This window comes from Chrysochloris asiatica, unplaced genomic scaffold (genome assembly GCF_000296735.1).
Source record: "Chrysochloris asiatica unplaced genomic scaffold, ChrAsi1.0 scaffold00028, whole genome shotgun sequence".
Taxonomy (NCBI): domain Eukaryota; kingdom Metazoa; phylum Chordata; class Mammalia; order Afrosoricida; family Chrysochloridae; genus Chrysochloris; species Chrysochloris asiatica.
This window is the reverse complement of record NW_006408546.1, coordinates 15,063,067-15,078,819: the sequence shown is the minus strand read 5'-3', so window position 1 is coordinate 15,078,819 and position 15,753 is coordinate 15,063,067. Positions and strand designations below refer to the sequence as shown.

The 15,753-nt window shown below is 41.7% G+C and overlaps 1 pseudogene; it reads left to right on the top strand.

The window, feature by feature from the left end:
* Nucleotides 1-14,998, top strand: part of LOC102810817 — a 29,820-nt pseudogene extending 14,822 nt beyond the window's left edge.
* The last annotated feature ends 755 nt before the right edge of the window (nucleotides 14,999-15,753 follow it).

Here is a 15,753-nt window from a genome sequence, read left to right as displayed (position 1 = left end):
CTACTTCCTGCTGGCATTTGGGCGGCGAGGTTGTCTTTCTTTGGACTTGGACCATGGTCGGCGATGGCTTTGTCATTGTTGGTGGTGTTGTAACTGGCTCAGCAGCTGGACTGAGGTTGGTTCCGCAGTCTTAGGTCTTCAGCTTGTAACAACAACTGGGTAGTAGCTTCCTGGGAAATTTGGGTATGCGGCTAACCTGCAATTGAACAAAATGAAGAACACAAGGGGCAAATGCCAATAAAGTGAGGATAACCAATAGTGGGGTTAGAAAGGGAAGCAGGGAATTTAATAGAGGATTGGAACCAACTAGCAAACCCTCCATTACCCTGTGGCTCTCGTTCCTTATATCATTGCTCAAGGCTCTTTTGAAGTTGGCAAATCTGATTGGTGACTATTCCAGATTGGTTGAAAAAGAAAACACAATTTTCCTGGAGGACAACACAAAGCCCCCCTTTTTCAGCAAAGAGGAGGCCGAAGCCCCGCCTATTTTGCAGGACTACCTGAGAGAAGGAGTTAATTTGCTGCTTGAAGTGTGAGGATAGCTGTGGAGAGCTGATTTATGGCTTCTTCATGTTGTTCCGCTAGCCACTTTGACTGGATGTTTGAATGGGAAATGCCTGCAGTTCCAGTAGCTATGCATGCCCCAATACCTAGTGCTGCCACTAGGGATAGGACTGATACTTGGATTGCCCTCTTTTTCTGAAGCCATGCTGAGTGTTATAGTTAGGACGGGATGATGGTTCGAGTCTTCCAGCAGGGCTGTGGAAGGGCTTAACCCTTGAAATGTGGAACCAGCTTGAGAGACCCTCTAACTTAACTGCTGTAGGGTTGGTTAAAATTACTTTATGTGGACCAATCCAATTCGGTTTCAAGAGTTCTTTTGGTAGGCTTGGAGGGGCAATTAGGACCATGTCTCCTGATTGGTAGGAGTAAGGTAATACAGGAAAAGGTGAAGGTAAAAGTGAGTCCGCATGTTGCCATAATAAAGGTCTTAAGTAATTTAAACAGCTTACTAAAAGAGATGGTGGAAGGGCAAACGCTTCAGGTTTTAGTCCTGGAGGTAGGAAAGGGTGTCTATACATTAGTTCAAAGGGAGAAATTTGGAGAGGCGCTTTAGGCAAAGATCTGAGGCATAACAAGGCTAAGGGGAGAAGCGAGACCCAGTCAGCATGAAGTTCTAGGGTTAACTTAGTAAGAACAGCTTTGATTGATGTGTTGGTTCGCTCCACCTTCCCTGATGATTCAGGGTGAAAGGGGATGTGGAGGTGCCAGGAAATTCCCAATAATTTAGCAAGTCCTTGAGTTATGTGAGAAGTGAATTTGGGGCCGTTGTCCGACTGGAGGGAAGTAGGGATCCCAAAGCAGGGAATAATTTCCTTGAAAAGGAAAGCAGAGACTGTGGCTGGGAAATGGGTGGGATTTTTGAGGAGGATTTTGACTGGAGGGCATTTGGCTATTGAAGGGGAATGTATGTCCCAAACTTTAGGATTCACAAGGTTGGGACTGATGGGCCACTGGGAAGGAAGGGCTTGAGGTTCAATAGCCTGTGATAGTAAGAGGCAAAAGGAAGATGTTGGAGTGCTGGAGAGGCCCTGAAAGTCAAACTTGAGGGAGGTTCCAAGCTTAGATAAGATATCCCACCCTAATAAAGGTATGGGGCAAGAGGGAAGGACCAAAAAGGAATGTAAAAATTCAAAATTACCAGTTTTGCATAAAAGTTGCAGAATTTGAGGTAAAAGACCCAAGTCTGGATTTAATTAAAGCTAACTCTGCCATTGGAAAAGGGGTATGGACTCAGACAATTCCTTCTGCCAAAAGCCACTTCCCGCAAGGGTGCTATTATGTGACTGGACTGAGAAAACTTAGGGTCCATTAACATTCGATATTTGGAACGAGTACAAGGAGGCGCATACGGAGGGGAAGAGGTGGGAGAAAAAGAAGAGGATGGTAAGGAGAGTTCCTGGGGTCCTGGAGAAGGTGAGAGAGGGACCAAAGCGGAGGGGGGGGGAGTGGTGGTGGAGGTGCACTTGGGGCTCTTTGATAGGGAGGGGGTTTATCAGCTGGGTCAAATTGGCTGATGGAGTCGAGATAACAAGCAATGGAACTCTTTGATAGGGAGAAGGTTACAGCTGGGTCAAATTGATAGGGAGAAGGTTCCAGCTGGGTCAAACTGGCTGACGGAATACAAGCAATGGAACAAAGAGAAAGTCGAAGGTAGGAAAAGCCCTGGATATACAGGATCTCTGACTATTTTCCCTGGCACTCACAAAAGTTAAATAGGTCTTGGATTAAACCTGATTCGAATGAGCCGTTAGGCGGCCAGGTATTTTGGTTGTCTAATTTGTATTGAGGCTAAATTTAAGTACATAGACGTATAAGACGCTTAGATTCAAGGTCTAAGCCCTCAAGGTTTCGGAGCAAACATCCTAAGGAGGACTCTGCTGGTATGGAGGACCTGGGCCATAGCAACCAGGAATAAGACAACGAACAGTGCCTGAAACCTAAGACGTCTCTTGAGGTTCAGACAGTGCTCGCACCTCAGACCCGGTCTGAGGTATGGGGGCCCAGGCTCCCAGTGGAGGTGTCCCTGCCACAAAGAGGGGGTCTACAGGGCGCACCACCCTCTGAGGCGTCCCTCCAGCGGGCGGGGGGCGGAACAGCCAAGTCCCGGACTTGTGCTGGTGAGTTCTGAACTCACTATGGTAGACACAGAACCTGGCACCCGGTCTGTGTCCAAGGCAGAATCTTATGTCCTGGTTACCAGAGTCCAAATCTCCACACCCAGGGCAGCCACAAGAGGGGACTTACCCGAGCCAGAGGGCTGAAGAATTAACTCCTGCCGGTGATGGGTGCTAAGAAGGCATCAGGGAAGATGATCACAGGTGCTGGGAGGACATGTTGAAATGAGCGGGTTAGGGCACCACTTCTGACCCCAATGAAAGGGAAAATAAACCCCGGCGCCACTCATCAACCACACCGCATACTTTAGGCCTCCAGTTACTGTGAGACCATGGACCAAGTACTTCTCTGGGCCTTAATTTGGTATTGTGGTACCTTGAATTTACTTGCTATGGCTTTTCTATCCAATGTCTTCTTAAATCCCACCAAGCAATTGTGTGGGACCATGCAAATAAGTTGCACAGGACTCTTAAGTCTGGGATTGGTTAGTTTGGCCATACTCACTAGGTTTAAAAAGGAGCCATCCAAGAAGCAGAGACAGATGATTTCAGGACCAACAAGAAGGGAGAACTTGAGTGGAGTGTGAGCTCTTCACCTAGAAAAAGAGTGACGGCAGAGGTGGTGGCATGCAGAGATAGAGCAGCGGGAGGTAGGCCCGTGGACTGGGTAAAAATGCCTTTTGGACTGGCTAAATGAGCTTTGTGACATTTGTCCTAGCAGGGCAGAGGCTAAGGGGTCACATGACTGAGAAGCCAAAGACAAGAGTGAGGTCTGTCTGCAGTATGGCAGAGAAAAAGGAGTTACTTATTGAAAGACTCCTACATTCTGAGTTGGTTTTAATCCTGAACTGTAACCTGTTCACTTCCCTAATAAACCCCATAAACTTGAGTACTGTTATGAGTTCTGTGTGGCCATTGCAATGGATTATTGAACCCAGATGTGAAGCAGAGAGTGTTGTGAGAAGGATGGTTGGCATCAGAATAGGGTAAAGAAGGTTGTAGAGTGGAGACATATCTGACCTCCATAGGAACTGGCATTGGGCTCATTTTCAATCTGACTTTTTTTTTTTCTTTCATAAAAGGATGGGACAGATCACATAGGCTGATGGAGGGAACAAGGCATTTCATCTGGGAAAGTATGTGCACTGGAGTAGGTTCAGAGATATAGAGAATGAATGAAGGACTTGTGCACTGAGAAGAGGGTAAGATAGACCATAATCCAAGAGCATGGAATTCCTGAATGAGAGGCTGGCAATTGATCAAATAGACAACCAAAATAGTATTTCTGAAGATGAGGAATGAGAGATTAAAAGTGGCACTTTATAAAGTTCAGTTGTTGTTATTAAGTGTCATTGAGTCAGTTCCGACTTACAGCAACCCTGTATAGGGTTTTTGAGGCTTTTAAATCTTTGCAGGAGCAGAAAGCCTCCTTTTTTCTGCTTGTGGCTACCAGTCTAGTGCTTATTGTATGGCGCCACCGTGTTCCCATAAAGTTCAGTATAAGTGTGTTATACACTTACTGCTCATGTATTTTCTGTCATGCTATCCTACAGCGGTTCGAAACTACCAGCTGCTCCGTGGGAGAAAGATGAGACTTTCTACTCCTATAAAGATTTACACCCTCGGAAACCCTATATAGGGTCGCTATGGGTCAAAACTGATTCAATGGCACATAACAACAACAATAACATTCTACGGTTCACATTTATGGCAATGCAAAAAAAAATCTAGTATCTGCATATTTTGTGCATTAATGATAAGGTCTGGAAGTAACAAATGCTAAGGTATGAGGTAAGATGGTTATGGTTATTTGTCAACTCGACTGGCTCATGATTCTGGTGATTTGGCAGTTATGTAATGATATGATTTGGCAGTTAGGTAATGATGTAGTGATGCTCCATTTTGTGATCTTATGTGGTCATCCTCCAAAATCACATTTTGCATAATATCAGTTTTCCCAAAATGATGTTTTCATTGGAACCTAACTATGTTCATAAGTGAGGAGTAGGTGTGTTGATGGATGGAGATGGAGAAAAAATTAAAATAAGCTAGTACTTATTGTTTTTATTTATTCTGAGTAAATATTTGCAATGTCTTCACTGATGCAACATTTATTTCAATAAATTCTCCTATCAGAAAGCAGAATGCATGGTTTGCTGATAAGAACTTATTTGGGGCTGTAATTATGGTTTGAACTGAATACATTTTGCAGCACTTCTCTGCTAAACATGTTTTTAGGTCTGTACTTATGATGCTATGGTCTGTACTTATGATTAAGATGTGCCTGACCCAAGTCATGATATATTTAATAACCTCATATGCATGTGAAAGCTAAACAGTGCATAAGGAAGAATGTAGAAGAATTGATGCTTTTGAGTTATGGTGTTCGAGGAAAATATTGAAAGTGCCATGGGCTGCCAAAAGAACCAATAGATCAGCTCCTTAGAGGCCAGGATGGCCAAACTTCATCTCTCATACCTTGGACATATTGTCAGGAGGGACTAGTTGCTGGAGAAGGATATTATTTTTGGTAGGCTGGAGGGTCAGAGAAAAAGAGGAAGACCCCCAGTGAGGTGGATTGGAAAAGCAGCAGCATCAGTGGGGTCAAGCATGGCAACAATAGTGAGGTTGGCCCAGGATCGGAAAGTGTTTCGTTCTGTTGTGCATAAGGTCACTATTGTGATGGCCCCTAATAACAACAACAACTTATGATTACTCCCTCATCAATCTATGTTCAAGAGCTAAATTCAGTAGGATAATTTTAGCAATGATTAGTCTTGGTGCAGTGCTGTAGGATATGTGCTCCACCACAAGGTTGGTTTGAACTATAAAACTCCACTCTTTAGAAACCCTATACTGGATCTCTCTAAGTTGGAACCAACTCAACGGCACTGAACAATAGCAATAAAAAGTCTTGACTAAAATCACGGTAGTTTGTTTATAATTTAGAAGATAATCATAATATTTGTATTTCATACTACTTAGGTACTAGACTTCTTTGTTTATTGATTTCTACAAAATATACAAGATTTTGAGAGGCAACAATTTGCCTTGGAATGGCCTGGCAAGATTCATTTATGCACAAACAAGTCATGGGGCCCAGTTAGGTGCCAAGGTCTGTCTGAATCTTCTCTACCAGACTGCCTCACGGAAATGCTTATTTTTAAATGTCTTAACATAGGATACTGTCTTTGGAAATCTTACACAGGGTCACTACAAGTCAGAAACAACTCTATGCAAGTGAGTTTTGAGTTTGTCTTAGTTGGATTCTTTAGAGGAGCAAAACCAGTGATACATACTGGCAGCGCTATAGGATAAGCACTGGACTGCTAACCAAAAGGTTGGCAGTTCAAACCTACCATGGGAGAAAGATGGGATATTCTGTTTCTGTAAAGAATGATAGTCTCAGAAACCATTTATGTGACAGAATCAACTCGATGGCATTAGGATATACATGTTATTGCTAAATGCCATTGAGTCTCATAGTGACCCTTTATATGGTCTCTGAGGTGTGATTGGTGTGTTTAAACTGCCAATCTGGTGGTTAGCAGTCCAGTGCTTATCCTACAGCACTCCGCCAGGACTCCATGATATATATATATATATACATGTTGTTGTTGCTAAGTGCCATCAGGTCGGTTCCAACCCACAATGAAGGGTGTGTATAGGGTTTCTTAAGAGTGACTAGTAAGCTTGAACCTCCAGCCTTGCAGTTCAAACTGACTTTGCAGTCCAGCGTATTAACTCACAGCGCCACACCAAGACTATATATACATATATATATGGGTTTTCGAGGCTGTAAATCGTTATGGGAGCAGAAAGCTTCATCTTTCTCCTGTAGAATACCTGGTCATTTCAAACTGCTGACCTTGAGGTTAATAGTCCCACTTGTAACCACTATACTACTACATATTTTGTTGTTAAGTGCCTCTGAGTTGGTTCCAGCTCATAATGGCCCTGCTCTGAGAAGCAGCTAGTGGGGTTTGAACCACCAACCTTGTGGTTAGTAGTTCAATTTTTATCCTACAGTGTCAAACCAGTACATATATGTATATGTATGTAACACAGACTCATACATGAGGGGACTTTAAAAAGTTCATATAAAAATTGAATGAAAAGATACGGCACTTTAAAATAAACTTTTTAAAGCCCCTCATATAAACATATACAGAGATTTACTTCAAGGAAATGGCTCACAAAACTGTGGATGTTGGCAAGTTTCAAATCTGTAGGTCAGGCAGTAGCTGGAAACATTTGCTGGCTTACAGGATTGTTGTTGGTGATGTTGTTACGTGCAGTGGAGTTGGTTCCGACTCATAGCGACCCTGCACAGGGTTTCTGAGGCTGTAAATCTTTACGGGAGCAGAAAGCCTCCTCTTTCTCCTGTGGAACAGCTGGTAGTTTTGAACTGCTGACCCTGAGGTTAGCAGCCCTATTCATAACCACTACACTACCAGAGGTCCTGTTGTTATTGTTAAGTGCTGTCAAGGTCAAGTTGATTCCGACCCATAGTGACCCTGTGTAGGGTTTCCGAGGAGCGGTTGGTGAGAGGCTTTGCAGTGGTAAATCCATAATCAGTAGGTTAAGTGGTATGTCAGAAACTTCCGCCAGTTTATGCCCCAAGATCCAGAGGTCAGGTGATGAAAATAGTGTGGAGCTGCGAGAGATCAAGCTCTGCCAGAATATCCATTTATATTCTGAAGGCAGATTACACCACCAAGAAAACTCTCATTTTAATTTCATGGTCAATCACATTATGGACAGTGATTCCATTCCTTTTCATTATAGAACAGTAACAGTAATAGTAACATTTGAGAATCATAACCTAACCAAGGTGATACATGTATTTAAACAGCATGTATATATTTACTGGATCTGTGAGGGTGGATTGGAGCCCAGTAAACTAGATCAGATGCCATGACATTTGCTGTTTTTGTTGATTGATGGCGCAGGAACCACTCTTTCTTTGTGAGTAATCCAGTCTTGATTCTCTAGTTTGGCAAAACAAAATCTGTGACAGACAATGCTGAGTGCCTAACCAATTGTGATTTCTCAGCCTTCTTGTTTTTGTTCAAAACCTTTATTTTTTTTCAGTATTCAGTAGCCAGGAGTTACTTGTTTCAACTGGTAATAAACTCTCCATTAACTGCCAGTTGTTGGTGTAAAGGTAGGTGTATGACCCAGTGTGGCCAATGAGCTGAAATCTAGGAAAGTTTCCCTTGCTCTTCAAATGAGTTGTGCAGAAGAAAATGATTCTAGTTTTCCGATGTTGTCTACAAGTCATTACAAAACTAGGGTAGTCCCCTGGGAATCATAAAGGAATTAGTATGAGAACAAGTCATTAAGATGAGCTAGGAGAGTGGGAAAAGGGGGAAAAGGAGTGAGGAATCTTGTTTTCTGATGACTTAGTAGAGTTGCTAAGATAACCAATTTTGGAAACCAAATCTGAAACCTTTTGATATTTGGCATAATCCATTTTCCTTAATTATAGTTTATGTTCTTTCTGGTTAGGTTAGAAAACAGAAATTGGTACTGTCTAAAGTTCCATAGGTGATATTAAAGCCTTCCATCTTTATCAGCTCAGGTTTTGTCTAGAATTGAACTTAGCTGAATTTATACCACCATGCCTGTGCTTTTACATGTAGTTGCAGATGCTCTTTTAGTATGCACATCTGAATCTCCCTTTTATGGATTTTCTGTTCAGTTACACTCTATTTTCACATACTTTAATATAGTAAAATCGTGATTATTTTTACTGACCAGTTTATTTGGGTTGACATCAGCTTGCTGTATAAATAATCCCTCAGTTTTGCAATCCAGGAGGAATAGGAATGAGCTGTGCTGAGTTTTTCTCTAGAATGATTTTGTAGATACTGCTCTCACTTTACTACTGCTGATATTGGTCCCCAGCTCTGTGGGTCAGGGAGAGACCAGCTCTGTCCTCACTGTATCTGCTAAGTGTCCGTTTGGAATTGTAGATGAGTCCTACAATTATGCTGACTTTCTAATCCTGTTACAACTGCTTGTGGCGCTTAGCAGTCCCTGTTGTTGTGACCCCATTTCCTTCAGTGTGACTGCTCTAAATACCACCAGACTGTAGCTGCTTCACAAGGAGGTCTTTCTTATCACCTCTTCATGTCCAAGCTTCATTGTTTCTTCTTCCTCATTCTTTCTTTTACTCTCTGCCTCAGAGGTAGAGGAGCTTTTCCTTTTCCCCAGCTTTCCCTCTACCATTGCATCATCCAATCATCTTCTCCCTGTTCTATAGCATATTAATATGTCTTCTTCCTTTCTGCCTAGGGATCGCCTCTATTTTCTTATGCTTGGGCAAAAGAAAAGCTGATCATGCTGCCTCTTCTGTGTACCCTCCCAAGGACCTTCTTCCCTTTACAAAATATTCCTCAATTTTTCAATGTAGGAGATTCTACCTGCAACAATTTTGGAACAGTGGGCATAGGTCCAGATGTCTAGAGTGGAAAGTCCATGGTTTTTGGCTCCATATCTTCCTGCACCTCCAGTCGTTAACATCCTGTTCCTTGTGCCCCACAATTTATCAAAAGTGAAGTAGCAAAGGCAACCAAGACTCTCCTCATTGCAAATACATGACCTGCGCTAAGTCCTGCTTCCTTTTTCCTGTTAACTTTTTTCTCCTATAAGGCACTGACCTCAGCCCTCTGACCACTTCCTTTCACTTCCTCCCCAGGAGAGCAGACATTAGATGCTGAAAACCTGTCAGTTGCATTTAGATGAACTTCTAGACAGTAACAGTCTTGTTTTTTGTATTCAGGATCTTGTACCTAATAACTTTAATTTGAATGACCTCACACCTGTCTTTTACTCTGACCTCTTTCTCAAGATACAGGCCTTCTAAGTTCATGCTTAGTGGGTATTTCCATTGCTTCTAATTCCTTCTGTCCAAAGCAGAAGTTCTTTCTTTCTACAATGGATGTCCATTCTTTTTCCTTCTTTATTTCAGAGCTTCATTCACCTAGGCTGAGAAAATTAGGGTTATTATGAGTCCCTCCTTTTATTTTTCTTACTTGCCACCAATCACTAAGCCTTGTCTAATCTTTCTTCCTAATGCCTCCCCATTCATTCCTTTTTCTTTTACCTTTCCTACTTCATTTCTCAACTGGTGAACATAGCCTGTCTTGCTTCTAAAAAATCCTCCCATGCAGAAATTACTAAATTTCTATTTTAAAACAAACATAACACTCTACATGACATTCCTGTGCTCTGATTCCTTTTATAACATAGTGAGGTGTCCTCTATTGCCCTAGTTAATAGGTAAATATCTCACCGGTTCTTCTCAGTTCCCTTTTGGTTAGGGGAGAGCCTTTCCCTTTAGGCCATCTGCTTCCTAAAGACATTTAGATAGTTTGTTGTTGTTGTTAAGTGTTGTAGAGTAAGTTCCAATGCATAGCAGCCCTGTGTAGGGTTTCTGAGGAGTGGCTGGTAGGTTAGAACCGCTAACCTTGTGGTTAGAAACTCAGTGCTTATCCTAAAGTGCTACACCAGGAGTCCTTAGATAGCTGTTGTTGTTGTTAGGTGCCATTGCATCGGTAGCATGGAACCTTTATATTAATATATCCTGTGCTAACCTGATAATCATTACTACTTTTGAGCCCATTGCTGCTGCCACTGTAACAGTCCATCTCGTTGGTGGTCCTCCTCTTTTTCTCTGATCCTCCACTTTGTCAAACATGATACCCTTCTCCAAGGACTGGTCCCTCCTGATAATATGTCTAAAGTATGAGAGATGAAGTCTGGCCATCCTAGCTTCCAAGGAACATTCTGACTGTACTTCTTTTAACACAGATTGGTTTGTCCTTTTGGAAGTTCATTTTAATATTCTTCTTCAACACCATAACTCAAATGCATCAATTCTTCTATAGTCTTCCTTATCCACATTCTAATTTTTACATACATATGAAGTTATTGAAAATATCAATTAGTCCTCAAACTGATATCTTTGCTCTTGGACCCTTTAAAGAGGTTTTATGCAGCAAATTTGTCTAATGCCATACATTGTTTGATTTCTTGACTGCTGCTTCCATGAGTATTGATGGTTGATATGAGCAGAATGAAGTCTTTGACCATTTCAATATTTCCTCCATTTATATGGCTGTTATTTAATGGTCCAGTGGTGAGGATTTTAGTTTTCTTTACATTGTGGCTCAAACCATACTGAAGGCTGTGGTCTTTGATCTTCATCAATAAGTTTTTTAAGTCTTCTTTGCTTTCAGCAAGCAAGGTTGTATCATTTGCATATCACAGGTTATTAATAAGTCTTCCTCCAATCCTGATGCCATGTTTTTCTTCATATAATCCAACTTCTTGGATTATTTGCTCAATATACAGATTGAATAAATATGGTGACAGAATATAACTCTGATGCACACCTTTCCTAATATGTTGTGGGGGGAATGAAAGAATTGAAAAAAACCCCACAAAAAACATTCATCTGTCAGTTTGTAGAACTCTGGTAGCTTGTGTGTTGCTGTGATCTTGCAAGTTATGTTACTGATATTTTAAATATCAACAAGGCCACCTATGGTAGACAGCTTTTAGCAGAGTTTTCAGACTAAGATAGAAAAGGAAGGAGAAGCTGGTGATTCACTTTTTAAAACTTTGAGCAGTGAAAATAATTTGACCCCTTGACTGCAAAGCCATTTGAACTGCAAGGTCGGCGGTTCAAGCTTACCAGCTGCTCCTTGGAAACCCTTTACAGGGTCACTATGGGTCGGAATCGACTCGATGGCACTTGACAACAGCAACAGGATGGAAGCTTGAAGGGAACCTGTGGGCAGTATAGCATATTCATTGGTGACCTCTTGGGTCTACTTGTGAGTGGAAGTGGGGGAAATGAAGCATGAAGACATCGGCTGAGTTTGTCCATCTTCCATTGGTACCCACTGACCTTGAGATAAGAGAGAAAAGAGGAAGGGCTGTCTGGTCTGAAGTTTAGGAAGATGTATGAACTCCTGAGCCCATGGGCACTGATCTGGCCCCTGGGTGTTAAGACTGAGAGTGAAGTGGCCTGCTGGTCTGAAATGCAAGGAGATGTATGTGAACTCTCAAACTTGTAGCTAGCACCCATTTGACCTAGCTTGGATGACTTATTGACCAGAACTCGAAGTGAGAAAGATAAAGATGTTTGAACTGTATACAAGTGCAAATTGCTATAATTTGATGAATTAGACGTTTGCTCATGAATATGATATATCAAAATTTCAACTGGAATGGAAGGATTCTTCATATCATAGAGTGACCTTATTTCCTCAGTGTACTGGGTTGATAGGGTTAGGCAATCTAGACATTGGTTATCAAAATGGAGGGGTATAAAAACATGTAGTGACTGGCTTACAAGCTCTCATGAGTGTGCTTAGTTTCAGTCTGAAGGGGTAAGGTAGAATCCCTATTGAATAGTTCCCTCTTTTCCAGATGGTTCTGGTGAAAGGGGCTAGAGGATGACCATGATAGGATTTTATGACTCAATAGTGAATAATTATTAGCAGAATTAATAGTGAATAATTATTAGCAGAATTAACTGTAATTATAGAAGATGTGTAACTAAAAGAAAGGAGCAGTTAATCTTTCAACTCAGGAATAGATGATCGAGGGCCATCAATAAGGAAGAGTGTACATGAAGTGTGTGATCCCTACCTAGAAAAGCAGTGACAGAGAGAGACTGAGTACTTGTGGGCTCTAGTCCTCTGTGGGCAGGAGGCTGGCTGAATGTGACCTTTGGACATTTTAATGAATATATATATATATATATATATATAATTTAATGAGTATATATTATGTTTTGTAAGTTTAAAAATAAGTAAGTAAAGTGAAGAGAGGTAAAAATTAAAAAATAACATATTCACAGGTTTTAGGGATTAGGAATGGACAACTTTACGGGTATTATTCTAACTACCATATGGAATGTACAAAGTATGAATCTAGGAAAGTTGAAGGGTGCCAAAAAGGAAATGGAACACATAAAAATCAATATTATAGGCATTAATGATTGAAATAGGAGTTCTGGTAGTGTAGTGGTTATGTATAGGGCTGCTAACCTCAGGGTCAGCAGTTCGAAACTACCAGCTGTTCCAAAGGAGAAAGATGAGGCTTTCTGCTCCCATAAAGATTTATAGACTCAGAAACCCTGTACAGGGTCACTATGAGTTGGAACCGACTCCACGACACATAAGAACAACAACAGTGACTGAAATGGATTGGTCTTGACTGTTTGAAATGGGACAGTCATATTCACTGGTCTGGAGTCCTGGTGTGGTGCTGTGGAAAATACTGTTAACTGATGTAATCAGTTGACAGGTTTGTAACCATTGTAATGAACCAAGGTATATGATTTGTTGAATGTAAAACTGATGATCTGCCCTGTACACTTTCACTCAATTAACAATAAAAATTTGAAAAAAAAAAAGAAAGAAATGTGGGTGGTAGTTACCTGGCTAACCAAGTAGAAGAGTTCCATATTTGTGCTCATTCCAAAGGTGATCCAACAGAGTGTAGCAATTATCAAACAATATCATGAATATCAATTGCAAGTAAATTTTTACTGGCAATAATTCAAAAATATCTGCAGCAGTATGTCAAGGGGGAACCGCCAGATATTCAAGCTGAATTCAAAAGAGTATGCAGAAAGAGTTATCATTGCTGATGTCAGTTGTATCTTGGTTAAAAGCAAAGAATTCATGAAAACATGCCTATCTGTGTTTTTTGCCAACACAAAGGCATTAACTGTGTGGATCATAAATTATGGATAACATTGTGAAGAATGGGAATTCTAGAACACTGCAATGTGCTCATGCAGAACCTGTACGTAGACTAAGAGGCAGTCATTCAAATAAAACAAGGGGATACTATGTGATTTAAAACCAGGAAGAATGTGTGTCATGTTCTATCCTTTCATCATACTTAGTCAATCTGTATGCTGAGCAAATTATCTGAGAAGCTGGACTATATGAAGAAGAATGGGAAATGTGGTTTGGAGGAAAACTCGTTACAACCTGTAATATACAGATGTCCTAACTGTGTTTGCAGAACTTGAAGAGGACTTGAAGCACTTGCTGATGAAGATTGAAGTGTTTTGTATGGATTACAACTCACTGTAAAGGAAACAAAAATCCTCACAAGTGAACCAATAAGCAAGATTATGATAACTGTAGGAAAGAGTGAAGTTGTCAAGGATTTAATTTTACTTGAATCTGCATTCAGCGCTCAGGAAAGCAGCAATCAAGAAATCAAATGACTTGTTGCATTGGGCAAATCTACAGCAAAATGAAGTGTTAAAAAGCAAAGATGTGCTCTTTCCACAAGATGGTCACACTGACGCCACTGCCGAGTGCTCCTCCCACCACTCTAGCCCCAGGACCGGCTCCTGTTCCAGCCCCAGGTCCAACCACAGCCCCTGGTCTGACTCAGACTCCGGCTCCAATCTCAACTCCAACTCCTGTCTCATCCTCAGACACGACTGCAGCGTCTGTCTGGCCTCAGTGCAAGCCCCACTGCCTACCCTGCTGCCGCTCTCCCAGGGCCCTTCCCTGGCAGCGCGTGGTCCAACTGCACCCTGTCATTTTAGCCTCCATCGGGAACAGCTAGGAGCGACGCAGTGAGGGCACAACTCGAGTTATCAGGACACTGTTAGGAACTGTCGATACTCAGTGGAAGTTGTCAATTGCTTTTCAGTGCCTCACAATGAGTCTGAAAATGAGATGGCTGTTGACATGGAATTTGCTAAGAACATGTGTGAATTACACAAGAAAGTATCTCCAAACGAACTCCTCCTGGGCAGGTGCACTACTGGCCATGACATCACAAAGCACGCAGTGTTGATCCATGAATACTACAGCCAAGAGGTTCCCAAGTCTATTCACCTCACTCTTTGCTGGCATCAGCATCAAAGACTATGTCAGTACTTTACTGGTTGTCCCTGGGAAGGCTATGGGGCTTCACACTTCTGACAGTAAGATAAGCATATTATGACACGGAACACATTCCAGTTGACCAGATGATGAAGACCTGTTTTAGCCCCACCCAGGTGAATTGGCTCTCAAATGATTTGCAGCAAGTTGGAGGTGCATCATCCCGCATCCAGCACAGTGTTGCAGTATATAGAGGGTGTACTATCAGCTGACAATACTGTGGGCTGCGTCTTCATGAGTCTGGTTAACCAAGAGCCCAAAATCCTTCCTGATGACTTTGAGACCATGCTTAGCAGCAATATCAGTGACCTGCTGATGGTAACCTACTTGGCCAGTCTTATACAGTCACAGAATGCCCTTGATGAAAAACTTGTGAACCTGTAAATTGGTCCCAAGAAGCCCTCTGGCTAATCTGGGCCACAACCCTAAGATTCAGAATGAAGAAGAAATAGTTTCCTTGTGTGCTCTACTCACACTGAATCAGGCTGTAAGTAAACAATAACAACAACCTTTGGCAAATGAATAAAGAAAAAAACAAAACAAAACAAAAAAAAACAACAATGTCCGTTGGAGGACTAAGGTGTGCCTGACATGAATCATGGTATTTTCAATTGCTGGGTATGCATGCAAATGCTTGATAGTTAACAAAGAAGACTGAAGAAGAACTGATGCATTGGCATTTTGGTAATGGTGAAGAATATTGAAGACACAATGGAATGCCAGAAGAACAAATCTATGTAGGAAGAAGTACAGACAGAATACTTCTTAGAAGTGAGGAATGCGAGACTTCATCTCACATAGTTTGGACATGTCATCAGGAGGGACCAGTTCCTGGTGAAGGACATCATGCTCAGAAAGTAGAGGGTCACTGAAAAAGAGAAAGACCTTCATTGAGATGAATTGTCACAGTGGCAGTAACAGTGGTCTTAAACACAGCAATGGTTGTGAAGATAATGCAAAGCAGTTCATGTTTTGCTTTCTTGTACATTGGGTTGCTATGACTCTTAGCCAACATAATGACACAACAATAACAACAAAACTATGTGGTGACAATAACAGTGAGGTGTGCACACCATAAAATGGTCAACAGTTTGGGATTTAAAAAGGGAGTGTTAACCTGGAGACAAAGTACAGAAGCA